Genomic DNA, 18,804 nt, shown 5'->3' with positions numbered 1-18,804 from the left:
TCACTTACCTCGAGCTGAGCAATAACAAGTTGCCGTCTCTTCCCGTGCGGGAGTCCTTGTTTGAGCAGCAATGCGCACCAAGGGGAGCTGTGGTGGGGCAAAGCCATCAGAAATGAGCTGCCATCCTGGGTTTCATCCTTGCGGCTGCATCGCCAATTTAGAGGCTCATGATGACCATGTTGCAGTGATTATACAAACAAACCACGTGATGTGCAAGGTGCACAATATTTCACGGATATCATCAATGACCGTGACTCTGAGATGCGGAGCCAAGATGAGTGACGCACTTCCCTTGAGGTCCCACCACCCACAAAGCAGGACCCCAGCCAGGTGTTCAACTCATCTCACTGAGCCACCTTCTGCTGTGGTGCAACGTTGCTAACAAGGCAAGGGACCAAATTCTCGCCCCTTGTATAATAATCCTTCTCGGCATGGCCTAGCTCCTGAGTCCCTCACACCCATAGGCCTCGGTGCAGTTGCACCGCCTGCCCACTCGACAGCTCGGCCACTGCAGCACCTCTCCTGTTCAGCTTCTCAACACTCCCATGGGAAGGGAAGTCAACTTGTTGTCGTATAAACTCAGGTAAGTGAGCCGAGTGAGGCTGTGAAACGCCTTGCCGGGGATGCTTGTCAGCTGGTTTAACCACATGCCCTCTCTGTCTTGTCTGTGACTGATGCACTCACCGGCAGACGTAAAGTAGCTCATTGATTCATAAATACAAAATATATTCTAATTCTCACTGTGTTTGCATTTAGTGCTGCATGATTTTATCTGGCTATTATATATGTTATATATTCAAAAGAATGCAGATTCGTTAGATGCACAAGCTATAGGATATACACATTCATACCACTACAGAGTATGTATAATTCCAATAAACATACATTGTGCAGATCCTAAAGAAGCTGTCAAAGATCCTACAGTCACTATCAGGTCTTTGTCAAAAAATTAGTTGAGGGACCAATGTTAAAATGAGGCATATTGTAGCCTTAGCAATTTTGTTATACTTATAGTCTACAAAATTATGCTTGTCTACAAGTTTTTATTTATATGACTCATTAATAGATATCGTCGCCAAATATGAATCGGATTTATAGCTGAATACGTTTCACTAAAAGCACGTGCTGGGAGCAGTGTAGTCATGAAGACTAATTGAATGGTACTCACACAGAGCCTGGTTAGCTCAGTTGGTAGAGCATCAGACTTAAGAGGGATTTGGAATCATGTCACAGACATCTGAGGGTCCAGGGTTCAAGTCCCTGACTGGGCGCGATGTTTTGTCACTTGTTGGAATGACATGATTCTCTTAAATGTGTCGTCACTTGATTCGATCGACTCTAACTACAGGTTATAAGAAAATAGTGAAAGGCATATTTTTCGAGAATATATATCACGACATTACTAAACTTACAATATTCCTAATTTCCGTATTTATCCCTTCACGTAATATATATTTACACAGACCTGATCTAATACAGACTAAATAGGATCTATATAATGTATGTTTACAAGAAGACGTGGAGGCAACACATTTATTCAGTTCCAACACACGAGGTAACTTTCCCCTTAACAGAATAACAACCTAAGGTGGTGACCACCAGGCTAACTACACTAGTCACTACGTAACTGCTACTACGGACCGGACCAACGACTTCGACCCGGGTTCACGTGTTCGAGACTCATTGAACGGAGATCGTAGATGATGGGGTTCTTCCAGGATGAACAACAATCCCGGCACCTCTCGGGACCCGGCTTATATTCTCTGTGACGTGGCCGGCTCCGCCTTTGGCCACGCCCACCTTCCAGAATCCTGGTGAAGAATCTGGGTTCAAATCACGTGACCAGCCCCCTCCTGGGGCCCCTTTGCAGACTTAACTGGTCACGTGTCCATGGCCTCGAGTAACCTCATACTTCGGCCGGCACCCACACACCCTGTCTTGTAGGGTCGGCACTGCACACAAGGCGTAGTGCTATCTGGCGCTATCATTCAGCGTTCACCGGGCCCCTCTAGGGCCGGTACTACACCCACACCACGGTGGTATGTCACTACACGTGCATCATATATCATCTGCATTGCTGTGAAGGTGTATAGTCTGAACATCCAAAGAATGTGCACTTGTGTAAATCTATTAAATATATCGTGGCTATGTATAAATCTAATTCATGAACATGTACATGCAAGCACTGTGAACAATATGGAAACATGTATATGGACATATGAATATGGTAGGTGATATCTCTCACTTTCAACTGTTATTTGATTTCCCATTTTTGGAATGACATTCACTTTCATGAAGGATAATTTAATGATAGTCACTCAGAGCCTGGTTAGCTCAGTTGGTAGAGCATCAGACTTTTAAGAGGAAAGTGACTTCATGTCAATAGACATCTGAGGGTCCAGGGTTCAAGTCCCTGACTGGGCGCGATTTTTTATCAGTTGTTGGAATGATAATATCCTTTTAAATGTGTCGTCACTTGATTCGATCGACTCTAAATACAAGATATAAGAAAATAGTGAAAGCCATGTTTTTCGAGAATATAAATCACGACATTACTAAACTTACAATATTCATCATTTCCGTATATGTCCCTTCACGTAATATATATTTACACAGACCTGATCTAATACAGACTGAATAGGATCTATATAATGTATGTTTACAAGTATAATGGGTTCAACTGAGTCGCAGACGTAGAGGCAACACATTTAATCAATTCCAACACACGAAGTAGCTTTCCCCTTAACATAATAACAACCTAAGGTGGTGACCACCAGGCTAACTCCACTACTAGTCACTACGTAACTGCTACTACGGACCGGACCAACGGCTTCGACCTGGGTTCACGTGTTGGAGACTCATTGAACGGAGATCGTAGATGACGGGGTTCTTCCAGGATGAACAACAATCCCGGCCCTTCTCGGGACCCAGCTTATATTCTCTGTGACGTGGCCGGCTCCGCCCTTGTCCACGCCCACCTTCCAGAATCCTGGGGAAGGATCTGGGTCCCAATCGCGTGACCACCCCCAGCCCCCTCCTGGGGCCCCTTTGCAGACTTAACTGGTCACGTGTCCACCCGGGTCAAGTGGAGTGCCATGGCCTCGAGTAACCTCATCCTTCGTCCGGCACCCACACACCCTGTCTTGTAGGGTCGGCACTGCACGCAAGTCGTGGTGCCATCTGGCGCTATCATTCAGCGCTCACCGGGCCCCTCTAGGGCCGGTACTACACCCACACCACTGTGGTATCCGCGATGTCACTACACGTGCATCATATATCATCTGCAGTGCTGTGAAGGTGTCTAGTCTGAACATCTATAGAATCTGCACTTGTGTAAATGTATAAAATATATCGTGGCCATGTAAAAATCTAATTCATAAACATGTATATGCACCATTGAATGCAAGCACTGTGAACAATATGGAAACATTTTTATGGACATACGAATATGGTCGGTGATATCTCTCACTTTCATTTGTTATTTTATCCCCTATTTTTGGAATGGCATTCGCTTTCATGAAGGATAATTTAATGATATTGACTCAGAGCCCGGTTAGCTCAGTCGGTAGAGCATCAGATGTCTAAGACATGAATGTGGATTCATGTCTAAGACATCTGAAGGCCCAGGGTTCAAGTCCCTGACTGGGCGTGATGTTTTATCACTTGTTGGAATGATATTATTCTCTTAAATGTGTCGTCACTTGATTCGATCGACTCAAAATACAGGATATAAGAAAATAGTGAAAGGTATGTTTTTGGAGAATATAAATCACAAAATTACTAAACTTACAATATTTCTCGTTTCCGTATTTGTCTCTCCGTGTTATATATATTTACAGAGATCTGATCTACTACAGACTCATTAGGATCTATAGAAAGTATGTTTACATGCATCATATATCATCTACAGTGCTGTGAAGGAGTAGAGCCTGTACATCCATAGAATGTGCACTTGTGTAAATCCATAAAATATATCGTGGCCATATATAAATCAAATTCATAAACATATACATGCACAATTAAATGCAAGCACTGTGAACATTATGGAAAAACATTTTTGGAGAAACGAATGTGGTAGGTGCTATCTCTCACGTTAATTCGTAATTTGATCCCCCATTTTTGGAATGACATTCACTTTCATGAAGGATAATGTAATGATCGGCACTCAGAGCCCAGTTAGCTCAGTTGGTAGAGCATCAGACTTTTAAGAGGAATGTGAATTCATGTCCAAGACATCTGAGGGTCCAGGGTTCAAGTCCCTGACTGGGCGTGCGTTTTATTATTGGTTGGTAAGATATTATTCTCGTCAATGAATCGGGACGATAATCCATAGACTCTAATCACTGGAGAATATAAAATAACCATGGGCATATTTTGGACGATTTAAGTCGCTCAGAAATGTAGAATACTCAATGCATTCTTTACCTAGAAATTATCGTGACTCTATCGGATCTATCACAGACTATATATCATATAGATGTAAATAATACATAATCCAAAGTGTGGTGAAGGTGTCAAACCAATCCTATTTGCATTTATAAATCTGTATGTCGATGAACCTATAATATACATGGTCGCTGGATATGAAACAGATTCAAACATGAATACATGTTTATCTCAGAGCAACTCCTGTGAGCATTTTAGTCATGAAGACTAATTGAATGATCTGCACACAGAGCCCGGTTAGCTCAGTCGGTAGAGCATCAGACTTTTAAGAGGAAATTGAATGTGGATTCATGTCATTGATATCTGAGGGGCCAGGGTTCAAGTCCCTGACTGGGCGCGATGTTTTATCAGTTGTTGGAATGATAATATCCTTTTAAATTTGTCGTCACGTGATTCGATAAACTCTAAATACAGGATATAAGAAATTAGTGAAAGCCATGTTTTTCAAGAATATAAATCACGACATTACTAAACTTACAATATTCCTAATTTCCGTATTTGTCCCTTCACGTAATATATATTTACACAGACCTGATCTAATACAGACTAAATTGGATCTATATAATGTATGTTTACAAGTATAATGGGTTCATCTGAGTCGCAGACGTAGAGGCAACACATTTATTCAGTTCCAACACACGACGTAGCTTTCCCCTTAACAGAATAACTACCTAAGGTGGTTACCACCAGGCTAACTACACTAGTCACTACGTAACTGCTACTACGGACCGAACCAACGGCTTCGACCCGGGTTCACGTGTTGGAGACTCATTGAACGGATGTCGTAGATGACGGGGTTCTTCCAGGATGAACAACAATCGCGGCCCCTCTCGGGACCCGGCTTATATTCTCTGTGACGTGGCCGGCTCCGCCTTTGGCCACGCCCACCTTCCAGAATCCTGGGGAAGCATCTGGGTCCAAATCACGTGACCAGCCCCCTCCTGGGGACCCTTTGCAGACTTAACTGGTCACGTGTCCATGGCCTCGAGTAACCTCATCCTTCGGCCGGCACCCACACACCCTGTCTTGTAGGGTCGGCACTGCACGCAAGGCGTAGTGCCATCTGGCGCTATCATTCAGCATTCACCGGGCCCCTCTAGGGCCGGTACTACACCCACACCACGGTGGTATGTCACTACACGTGCATCATATATCATCTGCAGTGCTGTGAAGGTGTATAGTCTGAACATCCAAAGAATGTGCACTTGTGTAAATCTATTAAATATATCGTGGCCATGTATAAATCTAATTCATGAACATGTACATGCAAGCACTGTGAACAATATGGAAACATGTATATGGACATATGAATATGGTAGGTGATATCTCTCACTTTCAACTGTTATTTGATTTCCCATTTTTGGAATGACATTCACTTTCATGAAGGATAATTTAATGATCTTGACACAGAGCCTGGTTAGCTCAGTCGGTAGAGCATCAGACTTTTAAGAGGAAATTGAATGTGGATTCATGTCATTGATAGCTGAGGGGCCAGGGTTCAAGTCCCTGACTGGGCGCGATGTTTTATCAGTTGGTGGAATGATAATATCCTTTTAAATTTGTCGTCACGTGATTCGATAAACTCTAAATACAGGATATAAGAAATTAGTGAAAGCCATGTTTTTCAAGAATATAAATCACGACATTACTAAACTTACAATATTCCTAATTTCCGTATTTGTCCCTTCACGTAATATATATTTACACAGACCTGATCTAATACAGACTAAATTGGATCTATATAATGTATGTTTACAAGTATAATGGGTTCATCTGAGTCGCAGACGTAGAGGCAACACATTTATTCAGTTCCAACACACGACGTAGCTTTCCCCTTAACAGAATAACAACCTAAGGTGGTTACCACCAGGCTAACTACACTAGTCACTACGTAACTGCTACTACGGACCGAACCAACGGCTTCGACCCGGGTTCACGTGTTGGAGACTCATTGAACGGATGTCGTAGATGACGGGGTTCTTCCAGGATGAACAACAATCGCGGCCCCTCTCGGGACCCGGCTTATATTCTCTGTGACGTGGCCGGCTCCGCCTTTGGCCACGCCCACCTTCCAGAATCCTGGGGAAGCATCTGGGTCCAAATCACGTGACCAGCCCCCTCCTGGGGACCCTTTGCAGACTTAACTGGTCACGTGTCCATGGCCTCGAGTAACCTCATCCTTCGGCCGGCACCCACACACCCTGTCTTGTAGGGTCGGCACTGCACGCAAGGCGTAGTGCCATCTGGCGCTATCATTCAGCATTCACCGGGCCCCTCTAGGGCCGGTACTACACCCACACCACGGTGGTATGTCACTACACGTGCATCATATATCATCTGCAGTGCTGTGAAGGTGTATAGTCTGAACATCCAAAGAATGTGCACTTGTGTAAATCTATTAAATATATCGTGGCCATGTATAAATCTAATTCATGAACATGTACATGCAAGCACTGTGAACAATATGGAAACATGTATATGGACATATGAATATGGTAGGTGATATCTCTCACTTTCAACTGTTATTTGATTTCCCATTTTTGGAATGACATTCACTTTCATGAAGGATAATTTAATGATCTTGACACAGAGCCTGGTTAGCTCAGTCGGTAGAGCATCAGACTTTTAAGAGGAAATTGAATGTGGATTAATGTCATTGATATCTGAGGGTCCAGGGTTCAAGTCCCTGACTGGGCGTGATGTTTTATCAGTTGTTGGAATGATAATATCCTTTTAAATTTGTCGTCACATGATTCGATAAACTCTAAATACAGGATATAAGAAATTAGTGAAAGCCATGTTTTTCGAGAATATGAATCACGACATTACTAAACTTACAATATTCCTAATTTCCGTATTTGTCCCTTCACATAATATATATTTACACAGACCTGATCTAATACAGACTAAATTGTATCTATAATGTATGTTTACAAGTATAATGGGTTCATCTGAGTCGCAGACGTAGAGGCAACACATTTATTCAGTTCCAACACACGACGTAGCTTTCCCCTTAACAGAATAACAACCTAAGGTGGTGACCACCAGGCTAACTACACTAGTCACTACGTAACTGCTACTACGGACCGGACCAACGGCTTCGACCCGGGTTCACGTGTTGGAGACTCATTGAACGGAGATCGTAGATGACGGAGTTCTTCCAGGATGAACAACAATCCCGGCCCATCTCGGGACCTGGCTTATATTCTCTGTGACGTGGCCGGCTCCGCCTTTGGCCACGCCCACCTTCCAGAATCCTGGGGAAGGATCTGGGTCCAAATCACGTGACCAGCCCCCTCCTGGGGCCCCTTTGCAGACTTAACTGGTCACGTGTCCATGGCCTCGAGTAACATCATCCTTCGGCCGGCACCCACACACCCTGTCTTGTAGGGTCGGCACTGCACACAAGGCGTAGTGCCATCTGGCGCTATCATTCAGCGTTCACCGGGCCACTCTAGGGCCGGTAGTACACCCACACCACGGTGGTATGTCACTACACGTGCATCATATATCATCTGCAGTGCTGTGAAGGTGTATAGTCTGAACATCCAAAGAATGTGCACTTGTGTAAATCTATTAAATATATCGTGGCCATGTATAAATCTAATTCATGAACATGTACATGCAAGCACTGTGAACAATATGGAAACATGTATATGGACATATGAATATGGTAGGTGATATCTCTCACTTTCAACTGTTATTTGATTTCCCATTTTTGGAATGACATTCACTTTCATGAAGGATAATTTAATGATGTTGACACAGAGCCCGGTTAGCTCAGTTGGTAGAGCATCAGCCTTTTAAGAGGCATTTGGATTCATGTCACTGATATCTGAGGGTCCAGGGTTCAAGTCCCTGACTGGGCGTGATGTTTTATCACTTGTTGGAATGATATTATTCTCTTAAATGTGTCGTCACTTGATTCGATCAACTCTAAAAACAGGATATAAGAAAATAGTGAAAGGTATGTTTTTGGAGAATATAAATCACAAAATTACTAAACTTACAATATTTCTCGTTTCCGTATTTGTCTCTCCGTGTTATATATATTTACAGAGATCTGATCTACTACAGACTCAAGAGGATCTATATAAAGTATGTTTACATGCATCATATATCATCTGCAGTGATGTGAAGGTGCAAAGTCTGTACATCCATAGAATGTGCACTTGTGTAAATCTATAAACTATATCGTGGCCATATATAAAATCAAATTCATACACATATACATGCACAATTGAATGCAAGCACTGTGAACATTATGGAAAAACATTTTTGGAGAATCGAATGTGGTCGGTGCTATCTCTCACGTTCATTTGTAATTTGATCCCCCATTTTTGGAATGACATTCACTTTCATGAAGGATAATTTAATGATAGTCACTCAGAGCCTAGTTAGCTCAGTTGCTAGAGCATCAGACTTTTAAGAGGAAATTGAATGTGGTATTCATGTCATTCATATCTGAGGGTCCAGGGTTCAAGTCCCTGACTGGGCGTGATGTTTTATCAGTTGTTGGAATGATAATATCCTTTTAAATTTGTCGTCACATGATTCGATAAACTCTAAATACAGGATATAAGAAAATAGTGAAAGCAATGTTTTTCGAGAATATAAATCACGACATTACTAAACTTACAATATTCCTAATTTCCGTATTTGTCCCTTCACGTAATATATATTTACACAGACCTGATCTAATACAGAATAAATTGGATCTATATAATGTATGTTTACAAGTATAATGGGTTCATCTTAGTCGCAGATGTAAAGGCAAAACATGTATTCAGTTCCAACACACGAGGTAGCTTTCCCCTTAACAGAATAACAACCTAAGGTGGTGACCACCAGGCTAACTACACTAGTCACTACGTAACTGCTACTAAGGACCGGACCAACGGCTTCGACCCGGGTTCACGTGTTGGAGACTCATTGAACGGAGATCGTAGATGACGGGGTTATTCCAGGATGAACAACAATCCCGGCCCCTCTCGGGACCCGGCTTATATTCTCCGTGACGTGGCCGGCTCCGCTTTGGCCGGCTCCGCCTTTGGCCACGCCGACCTTCCAGAATCCTGGGGAAGGATTTGGGTCCAAATCACGTGACCAGCCCCCTCCTGGGGCCCCTTTGCAGACTTAACTGGTCACGTGTCCATGGCCTCGAGTAACCTCATCCTTCGGCCGGCACCCACACACCCTGTCTTGTAGGGTCGGCACTGCACACAAGGCGTAGTGCCATCTGGCGCTATCATTCAGCGTTCACCGGGCCCCTCTAGGGCCGGTAGTACACCCACACCACGGTGGTATGTCACTACACGTGCATCATATATCAACTGCAGTGCTGTGAAGGTGTATAGTCTGAACATCCAAAGAATGTGCACTTGTGTAAATCTATTAAATATATCGTGGCCATGTATAAATCTAATTCCTGAACATGTACATGCAAGCACTGTGAACAATATGGAAACATGTATATGGACATATGAATATGGTAGGTGATATCTCTCACTTTCAACTGTTATTTGATTTCCCATTTTTGGAATGACATTCACTTTCATGAAGGATAATTTAATGATATTGACACAGAGCCTGGTTAGCTCAGTCGGTAGAGCATCAGCCTTTTAAGAGGAATGTGAATTCCTGTCCAAATTATATGAGGGTCCAGGGTTCGAGTCCCTGACTGGGCGTGACGTTTTATTATTGGTTGGTAAGATATTATTTTCGTCAATGAATCGGGACGATAATCCATAGACTCTAATCACTGGAGAATATAAAATAACCATGGGCATATTTGGACAATATAAGTCGCTCAGAAATGTAGAATACTCAATGCATTCTTTACCTAGAAATTAACGTGATTCTATCGGATCTATCACAGACTATATATCATATATTTGTAAATAATACATAATCCAAAGTGTGGTGACGGTGTCAAACCAATCCAATTTGCATTTATAAATCTGTATGTAGATGAACCTATAATATACATGGTCGCTGGATATGAAACAGATTCAAACATGAATACATGTTTATCTCAGAGCAACTCCTGTGAGCATTATAGTCATGAAGACTAATTGAATGATCCGCACTCAGAGCCCGGTTAGCTCAGTCGGTAAAGCATCCGACTTTTAAGAGGCATTTGGATTCATGTCACTGATATCTGAGGGTCCAGGGTTCAAGTCCCTGATTGGGCGTGATGTTTTATCACTTATTCTCTTAAATGTGTCGTCACTTGATTCGATCGACTCTAAAAACAGGATATCAGAAAATAGTAAAAGGTATGTTTTTCGAGAATATAAATTACAAAATTACTAAACTTACAATATTTCTCGTTTCCGTATTTGTCTCTCCGTGTTATATATATATTTACAGAGATTTGATCTACTACAGACTCAATCGGATCTATAGAAAGTATGTTTACATGCATCATATATCATCTACAGTGATGTGAAGGTGCAGAGTCTGTACATCCATAGAATCTGCACTTGTGTAAATCTATAAAATATTTTTCTTGGCCATATGTAAATCAAATTCGTAAACATGTACATACACCAATGAATGCGCGCACTATGAACATTATGGAAACATTTATATGGAGAATCGAATGTGGTAGGTGCTATGTCTCGCCTTCATTTGTAATTTGATCCCCCATTTTTTAAATGAGATTCACTTTCACGAAGGATAATTTAATGATAGTCACTCAGAGCCTGGTTAGCTCAGTCGGTAGAGCATCAGACTTTTAAGAGTGAAAGTGACTTCATGTCAATAGACATCTGAGGGTCCAGGGTTCAAGTCCCTGACTGGGCGCCATGTTTTATCAGTTGTTGGAATGATAATATCCTTTTAAATGTGTCGACACATGATTCGATCGACTCTAAATACAAGATATAAGAAAATAGTGAAAGCCATGTTTTTCGAGAATATAAATCACGACATTACTAAACTTACAATATTCCTAATTTCCGTATTTGTCCCTTCACGTAATATATATTTACACAGACCTGATCTAATACAGACTAAATTGGATCTATATAATGTATGTTTACAAGTATAATGGGTTCAACTGAGTCGCAGACGTAGAGGCAACACATTTAATCAGTTCCAACACACGAGGTAGCTTTCCCCTTAACATAATAACAACCTAAGGTGGTGACCACCAGGCTAACTACACTACTAGTCACTACGTAACTGCTACTACGGACCGGACCAACGGCTTCGACCTGGGTTCACGTGTTGGAGACTCATTGAACGGAGATCGTAGATGACGGGGTTCTTCCAGGATGAACAACAATCCCGGCCCTTCTCGGGACCCAGCTTATATTCTCTGTGACGTGGCCGGCTCCGCCCTTGGCCAAGCCCACCTTCCAGAATCCTGGGGAAGGATCTGGGTCCCAATCGCGTGACCACCCCCAGCCCCCTCCTGGGGCCCCTTTGCAGACTTAACTGGTCACGTGTCCACCCGGGTCAAGTGGAGTGCCATGGCCTCGAGTAACCTCATCCTTCGTCCGGCACCCACACACCCTGTCTTGTAGGGTCGGCACTGCACGCAAGTCGTGGTGCCATCTGGCGCTATCATTCAGCGCTCACCGGGCCCCTCTAGGGCCGGTACTACACCCACACCACTGTGGTATCCGCGATGTCACGACACGTGCATCATATATCATATGCAGTGCTGTGAAGGTGTCTAGTCTGAACATCTATAGAATCTGCATTTGTGTAAATCTATTAAATATCGTAGCCATGTATAAATCTAATTCATGAAAATGTACATGCACCATTGAATGCAAGCATTGTGAACAATATGAAAACATGTATATGGATATACGAATATGGTAGGTGATATCTCTCACTTTCATTTGTTATTTGATTTCCCATTTTTGGAATGATATTCACTTTCATGAAGGATAATTTAATGATAGTCACTCAGAGCCCGGTTAGCTCAGTCGGTAGAGCATCAGATGTCTTAGACATGAATGTGGATTCATGTCTAAGACATCTGAGGGTCCAGGGTTCAAGTCCCTGACTGGGCGTGACGTTTTATTATTGGTTGGTAAGATATTATTCTCGTCAATGAATCGGGACGATGATCCATAGACTCTAATCACTGGAGAATATAACATAACCATGGGCATATTTTGACAATATAAGTCGCTCAGAAATGTAGAATATTCAATGCATTCTTTACCTAGAAATTATCGTGACTCTATCGGATCTATCACAGACTATATATCATATAGATGTAAATAATACATAATCCAAAGTGTGGTGAAGGTGTCAAACCAATCCTATTTGCATTTATAAATCTGTATGTCGATGAACCTATAATATACATGGTCGCTGGATATGAAATAGATTCAAACATGAATACATGTTTCACTCAGAGCAACTCCTGTGAGCATTATAGTCATGAAGACTAATTGAATGAGCCTCACGCAGAGCCCGTTTAGCTCAGTTGGTAGAGCATCAGACTTTTAAGAGGCATTTGGATTCATGTCACTGATATCTGAGGGTCCAGGGTTCAAGTCCCTGACTGGGCGTGATGTTTTATCACTTGTTGGAATGATATTATTCTCTTAAATGTGTCGTCACTTGATTCGATCAACTCTAAAAACAGGATATAAGAAAATAGTGAAAGGTATGTTTTTGGAGAATATAAATCACAAAATTACGAAACTTACAATGTTTCTCGTTTCCGTATTTGTCTCTCCGTGTTATATATATTTACAGAGATCTGATTTACTACAGACTCAATAGGATCTATAGAAAGTATGTTTACATGCATCATATATCATCTGCAGTGATGTGAAGGTGCAGAGTCTGTACATCCATAGAATGTGCACTTGTGTAAATCTATAAACTATATCGTGGCCATATATAAAATCAAATTCATACACATGTACATACACAATTGAATGCAAGCACTGTGAACATTATGGAAACATTTATTTGGAGAAACGAATGTGGTAGGTGCTATCTCTCAAGTTCATTTGTAATTTGATCCCCCATTTTTGGAATGACATTCCCTTTCATGAAGGATAATTTAATGATAGTCACTCAGAGCCCGGTTAGCTCAGTCGGTAGAGGATCAGTCTTTTAAAAGGAAATTGAATGTGGATTCATGTCATTAATATCTGAGGGTCCAGGGTTCAAGTCCCTGACTGGGCGTGATGTTTTATCAGTTGTTGGAATGATAATATCCTTTTAAATTTGTCGTCACATTATTCGATAAACTCTAAATACAGGATATAAGAAATTAGTGAAAGCCATGTTTTTCGAGAATATAAATCACGACATTACCAAACTTACAATATTCCTAATTTCCGTATTTGTCCCTTCACGTAATATATATTTACACAGACCTGATCTAATACAGACTAAATTGGATCTATATAATGTATGTTTACAAGTTTAATGGGTTCAACTGAGTCGCAGACGTAGAGGCAACACATTTAATCAGTTCCAACACACGAGGTAGCTGTCCCCTTAACAGAATAACAACCTAAGGTGGTGACCACCAGGCTAACGACACTACTAGTCACTACGTAACTGCTACTACGGACCGGACCAACGGCTTCGACCCGGGTTCACGTGTTCGAGACTCATTGAACGGAGATCGTAGATGACGGGGTTCTTCCAGGATGAACAACAATCCCGGTCCCTCTCGGGACCCGGCTTATATTCTCCGTGACGTGGCCGGCTCCACCTTTGGTCACGCCCACCTTCCAGAATCCTGGGGAGGGATCTGGGTCCCAATCACGTGACCACCCCCAGCCCCCTCCTGGGGCCCCTTTGCAGACTTAACTGTTCACGTGTCCTCCCGGGTCAAGTAGAGTGCCATGGCCTCGAGAAACCTCATCCTTCGGCCAGCACCCACACACCCTGTCTTGTAGGGTCGGCACTGCACGCAAGGCGTGGTGTCATCTGGCTCTATCATTCAGCGCTCACCCGGGCCCTTCTAGGGCCGGTACTACACCCACACCACTGTGGTGTCCGCGATGTCACTACACGTGCATCATATATCATCTGCAGTGCTGTGATGGTGTCTAGTCTGAACATCTATAGAATCTGCACTTGTGTAAATCTATTAAATATATCATGGCCATGTATAAATCTAATTCATGAACTGTACATGCACCATTGAATGCAAGCATTGTGAACAATATGGAAACATATATATGGATATATGAATATGGCAGGTGATATCTCTCACGTTCATTTGTTATTTGATCCCCATTTTTTGAATGGCATTCACTTTCATGAAGACTAATTGAATGGTGCTCACACAGAGCCCGGTTAGCTCAGTCGGTAGAGCATCAGACTTTTAAGAGGAATGAGAATTCATGTCGAAGACATCTGAGGGTCCAGGGTTCAAATCCCTGACTGGGCGTGATGTTTTATCTGTTGTTGCAATCAGGGGCGGTTTCTTCATTAGGGCGATTGGGCGACGCACCACCAATGTCATTCAACCACAGAGTCACGCTAGCCGTCACTGTCAGCCTCTGGATATAGTCCAATCAGCGTCATGTCACGTTCTGTGGAGTACCGCCTCTTTTTGGGCGATTTCACTCCAGCTGAGAATCACCACGAGTGTTCCCATAGACTTACATTCAAAGATGTTTTTTTTCGAACGGGGCGCTGCAATGCATTCTCTATGGCTTCCGGGAGGGCATGCACTAACGTGCTTACGTCATCATACGTGCTAACGTCATGATACGTAAGCACGTTTCATCCAACAATATAATTTATCGCCACCTAGTGGAATCTTTAATAAAATAAACTTGAGTGGTTTGTTTTAATAGTGAGTATATAAACAAACAAGATGTATTGTAAGAGTCACTTTATTTTTCATTAATATTAAAGAAGTGAAGTTGCCTTTACATGCTTAAGCTGTTAAATTATTCATTGCATGGGTGGACCTTATCAATCATCCAGACATTTGCCCCCCCTGAGAGATTTTGCAGGAGCCGCCACTGGTTGCAATGATATTATTATCTTAAATGTTTCGTTACTTGATTCGATCGACTCAAAATACAGGATATAAGAAAATTGTAAAAGGTATGTTTTTGGAGAATATAAATCACATAATTACTAAACTTTCAATATTTCTCGTTTACGTATTTGTCTCTCCATGTTATATATATTTACAGAGATCTAATCTACTACAAACTCAGGATCTATAGAATGTATGTTTACATGCATCATATATCATCTACAGTGCTGTGAAGGTGTAGAGTCTGTACATCCATAGAATGTGCACTTGTGTAAATCTGTAAAATATTTCGTGGCCATATGTAAATCAAATTCATAAACATGTACATTCACCATTGAATGCAAGCACTGTGAACATTATGGAAACATTTATATGGAGAACCGAATGTGGTAGGTGCTATGTCTCGCCTTCATTTGTAATTTGATCCCCCATTTTTGGAATGACATTCACTTTCATGAAGGATAATTTAATGATAGTCACTCAGAGCCTGGTTAGCTCAGTCGGTAGAGCATCAAACTTTTATAGAGGAAAGTGATTGTGGATTCATGTCTAAGACATCTGAGGGTCCAGGGTTCAAGTCCCTGACTGGGCGTGATGTTTTATCAGTTGTTGGAATGATAATATCCTTTTCAATGTGTTGACACATGATTCGATCGATTCAAAATACAGGATATAAGAAAATAGTGAAGGCCATGTTTTTCGAGAATGTAAATCACGACATTACCAAACTTACAATATTCCTAATTTCCGTATTTGTCCCTTCACGTAATATATATTTACACAGACCTGATCTAATACAGACTAAATTGGATCTATATAATGTATGTTTACAAGTATAATGGGTTCAACTGAGTCGCAGACGTAGAGGCAACACATTTAATCAGTTCCAACACACGAGGTAGCTGTCCCCTTAACAGAATAACAACCTAAGGTAGTGACCACCAGGCTAACTACACTACTAGTCACTACGTAACTGCTATTACGGACCGGACCAACGGCTTCGACCCGGGTTCACGTGTTGGAGACTCGTTGAACGGAGATCGTAGATGAAGGGTTTCTTCCAGGATGAACAACAATCCCGGTCCCTCTCGGGACCCGGCTTATATTCTCTGTGACGTGGCCGGCTCCGCCTTTGGCCACGCCCACCTTCCAGAATCCTGGGGAAGGATCTGGGTCCCAATCACGTGACCACCACCAGCCCCCTCCTGGGGCCCCTTTTCAGACTTAACTGGTCACGTGTCCTCCCGGGTCAAGTAGAGTGCCATGGCCTCGAGAAACCTCATCCTTCGGCCAGCACCCACACACCCTGTCTTGTAGGGTCGGCACTGCACGCAAGGCGTGGTGCCATCTGGCGCTATCATTCAGCGCTCACCCGGGCCCCTCTAGGGCCGGTACTACACCCACACCACTGTGGTATCCGCGATGTCACTACACGTGCATCATATATCATCTGCAGTGCTGTGAAGGTGTGTAGTCTGAACATCTAAAGAATCTGCACTTGTGTAAATGTATAAAATATATCATGACCATGTAAAAATCTAATTCATGAACATGTACATGCACCATTGAATGCAAGCACTGTGAACAATATGGAAACATGTATATGGACATACAAATATGGTAGGTGATATCTCTCACGTTCATTTGTTATTTGATCCCCTATTTTTGGAATGACATTCGCTTTCATGAAGGATAATTTAATGATATTGACTCAGAGCCCGGTTAGCTCAGTTGGTAGAGCATCAGATGTCTTAGACATGAATGTGGATTCATGTCTAAGACATCTGAGGGTCCAGGGTTCAAGTCCCTGACTGGGCGTGCCTTTTTATTATTGGTTGGTAAGATATTATTCTCATCAATGAATCGGGACGATAATCCGTAGACTCTATTCACTGTAGAATATAAAATAACCATGGCCATATTTTGAACAATGTAAGTAAAACAGCAATGTAGCATACTCAATGCATTCTTTACCTGGACATTATTGTGACTCTATCGGATCTATGACAGACTATATATCATATTGATGTAAATAATACATCATCCAACGTGTGGTGAAGGTGTAAAATCAATCTAATGTGCATCTTATACATCTGTGTTTACGTGAACCTATAATATATATGGTCGCTGGATATTGATCAGATTCATACATGAATACATGCTTCACTCAGAGCAACTCTTGTGAACATTATAATTGTGAAGACTAATTGAAAGATACCCACTCAGAGCCTGGTTAGCTCAATCGGTAAATAATCAGATTTTGAAGAGGGATTTTGATTCATGTCAATAGGCATCTGATGATCCAGAATTCAAGTCCCTGACTCGACGTGATGTTTCATCAGTTGTTGGAATGATATTATTCTCTTAAATGTGTCGTCACTTGATTGAACAAATACGTGCACCATTAATTTCATGCACTATGAACATTCAAATCTATTTTAATCGATCAACGCATGTGTTACTTCGTCTCTACTGGTCAGTGCGTGGTCAAAAGCGAGGAAGACGCAAATCAGTGTCCACTCTTCACAACCAGCTGACGAGCATTCCCGGCAAGGCGTTTCACGGTCTCACTCGGCTCACTTTCCTCGGCCTCAGCAATAACAAGTTGCCTTCTCTTCCCGTGTGAGTGTTGAGACGCTGAAGTGAAACACACAGGAGAGGTGCTGCTGTGGCCTAGCTATCGTGCTCAGGAGCTAGGCGATGCAGATGTAATGTAGTAACTCGGCGAGAGACGACTTCACGGGTAACACACTCTTTATTTTATCAAACTCGTTCACAGGTGACTAACACCTACTTTGTATCTCGGGTGACAAACACCCACTTAGTATCTCGGGTGACAACCACCCACTTAGTATCTCGGGTGACAAACACCCACTTAGCTACTTGGCGACTAACGCCCACTGAGCTACTCGGATGACCAACATCCACTTAGTATCTCGGGTGACAAACACCCACTTAGCTACTCGGCGACTAACGCCACTGAGCTACTCGGATGACCAACATCCACTTAGCTACTCGGCGACTAACGCCACTGAGCTACTCGGGACACTCCCTGCCCGGGGTATCCGTCTCGACTGTGGGTCCCCAGCCCGACCCACGGGGGCGTCGGACCCCGGGTCCCACAGCCTCGCCTCCGAGCCACACAGGGCCCCGGTCCCCACAAGGACGGCGGGACTAGGGGTCTCGGGGCACTAGGTCTTCAGCTCCGTCTTCGGGTCTTCAACTGGGTAACTCTCCCCGAGTGCTCTCGCGCGTCCCCCTTTATACCCCACCTGCGGACGTCGCTGCGAGCACCCACTTATTCGACCAATCGCTGGGCGCTGGCTACGATCCTATTTTCCCACATCTCATCGTGCCTCACCACCCAC

The 18,804-nt window shown here is 42.8% G+C and overlaps 18 non-coding genes across 18 annotated transcripts; all 18 read left to right on the top strand.

Moving 5' to 3' along the window:
* Positions 1–1,173: 1,173 nt before the first annotated feature.
* Positions 1,174–1,271, top strand: TRNAL-UAA (transfer RNA leucine (anticodon UAA)). Its single transcript has 2 exons — positions 1,174–1,210; positions 1,236–1,271. It is a non-coding gene; the product is annotated as a tRNA-Leu (tRNA).
* Positions 1,272–2,323: 1,052 nt separating this feature from the next.
* On the top strand, positions 2,324–2,424 carry TRNAK-UUU (transfer RNA lysine (anticodon UUU)). The gene is made up of 2 exons: positions 2,324–2,360; positions 2,389–2,424. It is a non-coding gene; the product is annotated as a tRNA-Lys (tRNA).
* A 1,123-nt stretch (positions 2,425–3,547) lies between these two features.
* On the top strand, positions 3,548–3,649 carry TRNAR-UCU (transfer RNA arginine (anticodon UCU)). Its single transcript has 2 exons — positions 3,548–3,584; positions 3,614–3,649. It is a non-coding gene; the product is annotated as a tRNA-Arg (tRNA).
* Positions 3,650–4,170: 521 nt separating this feature from the next.
* TRNAK-UUU (transfer RNA lysine (anticodon UUU)) lies at positions 4,171–4,270 on the top strand. Its single transcript has 2 exons — positions 4,171–4,207; positions 4,235–4,270. It is a non-coding gene; the product is annotated as a tRNA-Lys (tRNA).
* Positions 4,271–4,677: 407 nt separating this feature from the next.
* TRNAK-UUU (transfer RNA lysine (anticodon UUU)) lies at positions 4,678–4,783 on the top strand. Its single transcript has 2 exons — positions 4,678–4,714; positions 4,748–4,783. It is a non-coding gene; the product is annotated as a tRNA-Lys (tRNA).
* Positions 4,784–5,857: 1,074 nt separating this feature from the next.
* TRNAK-UUU (transfer RNA lysine (anticodon UUU)) lies at positions 5,858–5,963 on the top strand. Its single transcript has 2 exons — positions 5,858–5,894; positions 5,928–5,963. It is a non-coding gene; the product is annotated as a tRNA-Lys (tRNA).
* Positions 5,964–7,037: 1,074 nt separating this feature from the next.
* On the top strand, positions 7,038–7,143 carry TRNAK-UUU (transfer RNA lysine (anticodon UUU)). Its single transcript has 2 exons — positions 7,038–7,074; positions 7,108–7,143. It is a non-coding gene; the product is annotated as a tRNA-Lys (tRNA).
* A 1,072-nt stretch (positions 7,144–8,215) lies between these two features.
* Positions 8,216–8,315, top strand: TRNAK-UUU (transfer RNA lysine (anticodon UUU)). Its single transcript has 2 exons — positions 8,216–8,252; positions 8,280–8,315. It is a non-coding gene; the product is annotated as a tRNA-Lys (tRNA).
* Positions 8,316–8,837: 522 nt separating this feature from the next.
* Positions 8,838–8,944, top strand: TRNAK-UUU (transfer RNA lysine (anticodon UUU)). The gene is made up of 2 exons: positions 8,838–8,874; positions 8,909–8,944. It is a non-coding gene; the product is annotated as a tRNA-Lys (tRNA).
* Positions 8,945–10,033: 1,089 nt separating this feature from the next.
* Positions 10,034–10,133, top strand: TRNAK-UUU (transfer RNA lysine (anticodon UUU)). Its single transcript has 2 exons — positions 10,034–10,070; positions 10,098–10,133. It is a non-coding gene; the product is annotated as a tRNA-Lys (tRNA).
* Positions 10,134–10,540: 407 nt separating this feature from the next.
* TRNAK-UUU (transfer RNA lysine (anticodon UUU)) lies at positions 10,541–10,640 on the top strand. The gene is made up of 2 exons: positions 10,541–10,577; positions 10,605–10,640. It is a non-coding gene; the product is annotated as a tRNA-Lys (tRNA).
* A 511-nt stretch (positions 10,641–11,151) lies between these two features.
* Positions 11,152–11,253, top strand: TRNAK-UUU (transfer RNA lysine (anticodon UUU)). Its single transcript has 2 exons — positions 11,152–11,188; positions 11,218–11,253. It is a non-coding gene; the product is annotated as a tRNA-Lys (tRNA).
* Positions 11,254–12,374: 1,121 nt separating this feature from the next.
* Positions 12,375–12,476, top strand: TRNAR-UCU (transfer RNA arginine (anticodon UCU)). Its single transcript has 2 exons — positions 12,375–12,411; positions 12,441–12,476. It is a non-coding gene; the product is annotated as a tRNA-Arg (tRNA).
* Positions 12,477–12,883: 407 nt separating this feature from the next.
* On the top strand, positions 12,884–12,983 carry TRNAK-UUU (transfer RNA lysine (anticodon UUU)). Its single transcript has 2 exons — positions 12,884–12,920; positions 12,948–12,983. It is a non-coding gene; the product is annotated as a tRNA-Lys (tRNA).
* A 522-nt stretch (positions 12,984–13,505) lies between these two features.
* TRNAK-UUU (transfer RNA lysine (anticodon UUU)) lies at positions 13,506–13,611 on the top strand. The gene is made up of 2 exons: positions 13,506–13,542; positions 13,576–13,611. It is a non-coding gene; the product is annotated as a tRNA-Lys (tRNA).
* A 1,122-nt stretch (positions 13,612–14,733) lies between these two features.
* On the top strand, positions 14,734–14,833 carry TRNAK-UUU (transfer RNA lysine (anticodon UUU)). The gene is made up of 2 exons: positions 14,734–14,770; positions 14,798–14,833. It is a non-coding gene; the product is annotated as a tRNA-Lys (tRNA).
* Positions 14,834–15,921: 1,088 nt separating this feature from the next.
* On the top strand, positions 15,922–16,028 carry TRNAK-UUU (transfer RNA lysine (anticodon UUU)). The gene is made up of 2 exons: positions 15,922–15,958; positions 15,993–16,028. It is a non-coding gene; the product is annotated as a tRNA-Lys (tRNA).
* A 1,124-nt stretch (positions 16,029–17,152) lies between these two features.
* On the top strand, positions 17,153–17,254 carry TRNAR-UCU (transfer RNA arginine (anticodon UCU)). Its single transcript has 2 exons — positions 17,153–17,189; positions 17,219–17,254. It is a non-coding gene; the product is annotated as a tRNA-Arg (tRNA).
* Positions 17,255–18,804: the final 1,550 nt, after the last annotated feature.

This window comes from Lampetra fluviatilis, chromosome 58, assembly GCF_964198595.1.
Source record: "Lampetra fluviatilis chromosome 58, kcLamFluv1.1, whole genome shotgun sequence".
Classification (NCBI taxonomy): Eukaryota; Metazoa; Chordata; class Hyperoartia; order Petromyzontiformes; family Petromyzontidae; genus Lampetra; species Lampetra fluviatilis.
Note: the sequence above shows the minus strand (reverse complement) of the source record. Positions and strands in the feature narration are given on the sequence as shown.